Source organism: Osmerus mordax, chromosome 10 (assembly GCF_038355195.1).
Source record: "Osmerus mordax isolate fOsmMor3 chromosome 10, fOsmMor3.pri, whole genome shotgun sequence".
Taxonomy (NCBI): Eukaryota; Metazoa; Chordata; class Actinopteri; order Osmeriformes; family Osmeridae; genus Osmerus; species Osmerus mordax.
Genome location: NC_090059.1, coordinates 8,477,220 through 8,484,528, shown reverse-complemented (window position 1 = coordinate 8,484,528; position 7,309 = coordinate 8,477,220). Strand labels below are relative to the sequence as shown.

General features: G+C 41.6%; 2 long non-coding RNA genes across 2 annotated transcripts; both read left to right on the top strand.

Annotated features, from left to right (window-relative positions):
* Positions 1–1,924: 1,924 nt before the first annotated feature.
* Positions 1,925–3,214, top strand: LOC136950679 (uncharacterized). Its single transcript, XR_010877503.1, has 3 exons — positions 1,925–2,251; positions 2,528–2,688; positions 3,132–3,214. It is a non-coding gene; the product is annotated as an uncharacterized lncRNA (long non-coding RNA).
* Positions 3,215–3,237: 23 nt separating this feature from the next.
* Positions 3,238–6,317, top strand: LOC136950678 (uncharacterized). Its single transcript, XR_010877502.1, has 3 exons — positions 3,238–4,302; positions 4,555–4,608; positions 4,750–6,317. It is a non-coding gene; the product is annotated as an uncharacterized lncRNA (long non-coding RNA).
* The last annotated feature ends 992 nt before the right edge of the window (positions 6,318–7,309 follow it).

The window sequence follows — 7,309 nt, the reverse complement described above, 5'->3', positions numbered from 1 at the left end:
TAGGGGGAGTGGGTCCCCGGTGGCCAACTGGATAAGCACCTGCCCTGCACATGGAAGGCAAACTCAACAGCCTGGTATGAAATCCCAGCACAGGCTGAAATCTTGCTGCCATCACTCTTGGAACCTGGCATGGGCACCAACATGCATGGTCCCCACCCCTGGAATCCACCAGGGGCACCAACACACACGGGTGGAATCCAGCATGGTCCCCACCCCCCAAATGCAGGAAATAAATGAGGCCAAACAACGTGATGAACCCCACAATGACACTGCCCACAGTGCTGAGGACTTTCAAGCCTTTGATCACGTTTCCCACATCTCTTCGGATCATGTAAATCCCCCAAGACAGTGATTGTGATGTAAATAGTGGTTTTAGACGATTCTAAGAAAGGTTAGCTAAGTATCATAAAAAAATCTACGCTATTACAAAGCCTGTTGTACATTACCAAGCTAGACGAGCCAGCTGGCCTGCCAACTCAGACTTTACTGACAATGAAAATGGTGCTAAATTCACATGGTCTGGCCCAATGGTTGTTTTCTGAATGCACATTATTCACATGGCGTTGTACATTCTAAACTACTACAAGAATGTCTCTTGCCGTTGCAGCGAGAAGGAGAAATGCGCTCCAAAAAGGCGGGGAGTGTGAGGGTGTGTTGTCTTACACATGCGCATGGGACAGTCTCTCAATTAAACACATTTATTTTGCACTTATCTGGGTTAAATACATGTCACAGTTGAAGCCATGAATACATGTTATGTTACACCCATTAAATATACATACGTACACACTTTAAATAAAGCTAATTGTATTCAAATGGGTCAGCTCTAAGAAGGGCTTGAGTCAGAGAATCCTAGAGAAGGTCTCAGGAAACCCCAGTCTCTCTCTCTCTCTCTCTCTCACACACACACAAACACACACTAAAACTGACAAAAATAAAGGCAGGAGACGGAAGGGAGGAGCAGATGATGGAGTGGCGAGGTATCCGTCCGTTCCCTCCGTGTGTTGTGTTTCGGAATCTCCATCCCAGCCCCCTCCTTGACTCCTGAAGGGGAGAGGGATAGAAGGACACGCCTGTGTTTTCTGTAAACATGGCTGGCCCTCACTTCACCCTCCTAGCGAGGCCACTACCTCCCTGTGGCCCCCCACCCTCCCTAGGGAAGGAAGCTGGCCCCCTCAACCCTACAGGGGTCAAACTGCTGCTGGGGAAGGGAGGGGGCGTGCTGTCCCTGCCCCGGATATCTGCCACTGACAGCAGGAAACCCTGAGAGGACAAATGAAAGGAATCGTGGGTCTGCCTCTCCATGGCAATGGGCAGGATGCCTTGTGTCAAAGAATGGCGTGCGGAAATGCTGTCGTGTCATGGCGTGTCACTCTGCTTCCCTATAAACAGCCTAATCACACATCTCGTCATACAGCCTGCTTGGTGGACCAGAGTTCCTAATTGTACCTGGAAGGATGTATATTCTGCAGATGTGAAGTCATTTCCACACAAGCCTTTTAAAAAGGACATGCTCGGATCCTTACATTTGATGGACTTTAATGTCATTAATTCAAAATGCTATGGGCGTTTCTGTTCAGAGGTTGAGCTCTATTGAGAAAAAGCAAGATTCTGATTTTAAACGTATGGCCCCTGGCCATTGGTTGCCACATTTCTAAATGGCATAATTACATCACAAACACTAGTGCCTGAGGGGTGGTATAATTTGAAGAAAAAAAAACATTTCCCAACGCTCCAAATGTTTCTGAACTCTGCCACCATCCCTAACTACTTCATGCTATCCCATTTTCAAGGCATTTTCTTTGGAAGCTCTCGAAGATGTGAGATTTCAGGAAAAGTGTCTGTTTTAAGGACAACAAGAGCAGACAACAAATGAAGGCAGCGCTGGGTGGACTTTAGGGCTGGGTGATAGGTTTGCTTTGCATGCAGACTTCAATGCTGACTGAACGCATTCCGACTAGAAAGCAGTACAGTAAAGTGCTTCTACAGTGCTCTTTCCGGAACACAGGGAGCCCTGGGAGAAAGCAATATTGAATCAATACAGATTAATATTGACTGTCTGTCAGACAGACTTCTGCTGACTGACTGGTGGGGTCAGAGGTCCATGACAGTAGACAAGATGTTGATATTTCTCAAGACAAAATATCTGTGCATGTATGAAACTAGTTTTTTCTTCCTCGTACTTGTCTCAGTTTTTCTCTCTGTTTCAGGAAGGAAATCACAAATGTTGTGTCACCACAATGAGTGTCAGGTAAGGTGTTTTCTAGATATGTTAGACAATGGATTGTCTGTTGGCATGGATTACGTTAACTGAATTGTGTCCTCACAAACACACTGACAATGACACACAAACAGAAACCCAACACTTCTTAGGCACTCTCATGCACTCCATTTGTGTGATGATGAATCGTCAGGCAATTCAGCTTAGCTTTACTGAACCGAATCAAATAAACAAAGTCTAGGTGTAGTGTGTAAGAGTTAAGATTCCTTGGTAGTACTTGACTATACCAGTATTTTCTTTTCTCAGCCCATGTTGAAATAACAACACCCTCATCACCATAACTCCCTGGGCTATATGATCTACCTAATCCCTCCACAACACGCAGACGGTACTCTGGACAAGGTCACTGTTAAATCTGTGGGTCCCTGGAAGACAGAACTCCTGAAAAGTGACGAATGTAGTTGGAGGTATGGGGAGTCAGAGGCTGAGCGGTTAGGGAGTCGGGCTGTTAATCAGAAGGTTGTTGGTTCGATTCCTGGCCGTGCAAAATGACGTTGTGTCCTTGGGCTTTTCACTCTACCTCTTCCATTTTGATTTGTGTCCTGCATGGGAAAGGTGTGTCATTTGAGCTCCTTCTTTCAATCGTATTAATCTTAGTATTAATAACCATTTGTATACATATGTTTTCGTAATAGTTTAAGTACATCAGATCATTTGAATTGTGTGGTTGATTATTTTTATGTTTTTGCATGTCTTATGCTATTTACAGTTTTATTTGTCATTGGGCAACACGTGCTACATTGCATGTTTTGCAGAATACTGGGTTGTAATCAGGTATTTTAACGTATTGTTAATATTGCTGATGTTGTTTTGCCTCTGCCCCTTTTGTTATGTGTCCTGTATGAGAAAGCTGCGGATTGGAGAAGAGTAAATCCAGATGAAAATCATTGCTGTTATTCACGAAAAATAACACAACACAGACTACAGTCTAAACACAGGTGCGGTATTTATTATTTATGTGTGTGTGGGTTTCACGCAAATTTTAGGCTGCGCTTGGATGAAGTACCCTCTTGATTTATTATTTATTATTGTTACAGAATACAAATACTGTATGTGAGCATTATATGTATGTGTGGAACTGTTGATGTAGCAGGATGGTGGAAGGGTTAAGATGGGAGACATAGAACTAAACTGATACTGTGACAGAGGAACATGCCCACCACATAGAGGGTTTCTGCTGTGTCAGGTCATCCTCTGTAGGGCTGTAAAGCTTAGCTGTCAATGCAGGAGAGTGGGGACTAACAGATTTACATTTTTTCAAGATGGGAATGAACGCATAAATCTTCAAGCTTGTAAAAAAAATGACGACAGTGTTACAGTGATGCACTCTTATGAGTGCCTATAAGATGCTGTTTATTTATTTTGCATGTCAAGCTTCACATGACAGGTACTGTACTGGACAAGGGGGCATGTAAAGGAGATGTAAATGTATATGATTATGAGCAGCACTAAAAGTTTTACTTTCATTTCATGGGAAACTGTGGAACTAACATATACTAGAATAACAAGATTCTTGTGAAAACGGATGCGCCCCAAACAAAAGTCAAGATGAAATCCTTGACATTTTACTTCTATGATTTTATTTGCAACAATTCCTCACGATTAATTTTGTTTTAATTAAAGTTAACTTGGTAAAAGGACATTTCCATAAGGTGTGCCAACACAAAATGTCATGGACCTGTGGGCATGGGCGTGGCTGTGACAATCCACATTTAAATAAACCGACACCAGCCTTGTCCCACACAGATCAAGTAGATTCTTATCGGTAGATTACCTTCCACTATGATATGCCATTACAATGACAATTATCTAATGTACAATATTATTTTCATTCAAATTTGAATGCATTACTTTTAGCCCAATGTATGCCTTTGTCTTTTTGCTAGGTTGAACACCTACATTTTGGAAGTGTGCATAGTGTTCGAAGATGCCTTATGCAGGACGGAGAGGAGGGAGGAGTGGTCCTTTCCAGTTCCCGCGTAGTGAAACACCAGCGTTAGGAGAAAGAAGAAGACAAAGAGGTAACTATTACCCTTATTGTGCAGAATGTTTGTGGCCTCAGTGCAAGTGACCAGCTGATACTTTACATTTATATTTAGTCATTTAGATATTAGTATTATTAATAAAGTAATAATAAGTATTACTTTATTTAATTACATTTCATACATTTCATAGATGTATGTTACGATATGTATTATCAATTTTCCTCATACCTGAGTCCATACCATATTTAACCTACATACCGTACTTAGAGTGTATTGTTCTGATTGCAGTGAGGAATATGAGATACCAAAGTACGACATACCATCAGGAAAGGACCCACCGAGGTAACCATCCACTATGGCTGTCACGATAAAAAGACATAAATGCCCCAAATAGATAAACACATAAACACAACACTGCAATGATATTTTATTTTATATCATCTTATATAATAATATAAGTATGTTATGGCTTGCTTGTCATAGATGGCAGTCCAGACATTTGCACAACCATGAGACACCTGTTGCACCTGTTTGTTGCCCACCTGGAGCCCTTGGACACAGCAGAAGCTGTTGTGAAGGCTCTGAAGCCAAATCTCCGTCCAAATGAATTCTGTGAGCAACTTCACAGCATCTACAATGAGACAAAAACTAGGGTGAAGCAAGCCCTGGACTCTGCACATGAAATGGTCCTGACAGTTGACTTGTGGTCCTACAGAACAGAAGAGTCCTACCTAACAGTAGCTTGTCATTTCGTCGACAGACTTGGGTATCACAAGTCTCATACACTTGAAACCACCAGATGTGTTGATGACCCCACAGCAGTCAACATAGTACAGCAGCTTCTAAGTATTGCAGACATCTGGGGTATAAAAGAGAAGATCCATACATTGATAACAGCTCAAATGCCAAACATGAAGGAGGCCCTTGCCAACACAAAATGGACACACATGCCATGTTTTGCCCACACCTTGAACCTGGCAATCAAAGAAGCAATGAAAGGTGAGTCTCCTCAGGTCCTGCTAAAAAAGTGTCAGAAAGTTGTGAGGTTCTTCAAAAGTGGCACTGAAGCTGAGAAGAAGCTTAGAGAGCTGCAGTCCCAGCTGAGGTTCCTTCAAAAAGAACTGGTTCAGCCCGCTGATGATGGATGGCTCTCTTCATTGATCATGTTAGAACGACTTGACGACCAGTATCAGGCTATGCCCATAGTGCTAACTCAGAGATCTAAGAATGACATGTGTCTGAATGAACAGGAGTTAAAAGAACTCAAGAACGTGGTGTTGGCTCTTCAGACGTTCCGAGAGGCCACGTCCATGATGAAAAGCAAGGGATTTGAGACCATTTCCATCGTTATTCCACTCCTCAAAAACCTGATGGATAAACTTAGAAAACAAGAAGGAATGCTTTCTTCCCAGCTACTTGCACAATGCAAAACACATTTTGGCGATCCAAACAAAAACAAATTGTACCACACAGCTGCCCTGGACCCAAGATTTAATAAGGGCATTGATGTTAAAAGTACAAGTGAAATGCTAATAAAAGAGCAACAAGCAAATGCTAGATCACAACCGACGGCATCGTCAGTCCTCAGCAAAGAATTGAAGATGTACCTCAACCATGATTCAATTCCAGAGGGGGGGGACCCGCTAGCATGGTGGAGGATCACAGGCTCCAAGAAATTCAAAGATCTGAGCAAGATTGCTGTCAAAAAACTAGGTGTCGTTTCCACAGCCATCCCCTTGGAGCGTGCATTTGAGAAAGATAAGATGTTCCGCAACAGAAGGAAATGTCTGGCGCGGGGAAACCTTGACATGATACTGTTTTTGAACAGTAACTGGCTTGAGGTTTAGACAAATCTTCAGCTGTTGATACAACTGCGTGTGAAAAGAAACCGGAAATATCCGATTCCACCATAGAAGGTGAATTTTGAAGTCAGACTTTGTTTGGTCCAGATTGAAGAGTTTACTGTTTGCTGTTGCCTTTAATTGAACCAGATTCAAGGATATCAATCGATTTCTGCATCTCACTCCAGCATTTTATTTCTTAAACTGCACTGCAACTTTTATTATATTTCTTAATTAACAAGAAGGAATGCAGAAGGTGAATTTTGAAGTCAGACTTTGTTTGGTCCAGATTGAAGAGTTTACTGTTTGCTGTTGCCTTTAATTGAACCAGATTCAAGGATATCAATCGATTTCTGCATCTCACTCCAGCATTTTATTTCTTAAACTGCACTGCAACTTTTATTATATTTCTTAATTTTTGACTGTTTTTTTATGTTTTATTGAATGTTCTTAACAGTTTTTAATCGTTTTTGTTTGTTTTTTGTTTTTGCATTATGTTTTGATGCTTGGTTTTATGTGAAGCAGTTTGAATTGCTTTGTTGTGAAATGTGCTATACAAATAATTTCCTTGCCTTGGTAAGGCTGCGTAAATGTTTTATTCTAAAGTAATCCAAGAGTGCCACCCTGTGGAGAGCAAAAAACAACCACTCATTCTGTGTGTGTATATATATTTCTTACATATACATATTCATTATTATACACTGTCTTTCATACTGCTGTTTCTGTTTCAAAATGTTTGTTTCAAGTGCATGTAACTGTACATAGCGGGACAAGTTATCCCTTAGCCTAGATCTCAGCGTACAAGGTGTCGCGTGAGAACGCGTGGACTGGTTGAAATGCGTGAGTCTCGCGGTGAATGCATGAGACTTGAGAGCCATCAATGTGCATCAATATGACTTATGTTGACAAGTGTTTCCCTTTTTTGACATTGAGTCCAAAATACAATACAGTGAGTTGTACACCATCTACTGATACAGCAGCAATGCTAGGCAAACCTGTCTCCTACACTCCACCACAGGCTCTCATCCACATTCTATCTTATGTCTTCTTGGGCAATACACTTAGAGAAAATCATTTTGTCATGCCCGGTCCATCACTGACTATCTTCTGCTAATGTCCAGGCGATCAGATTTCATTGTTTCCAAGCAAGTGCAAATTGGTCTAATTGTTTTGATAGTATTTAACTTTTTTGATTTTGGAAG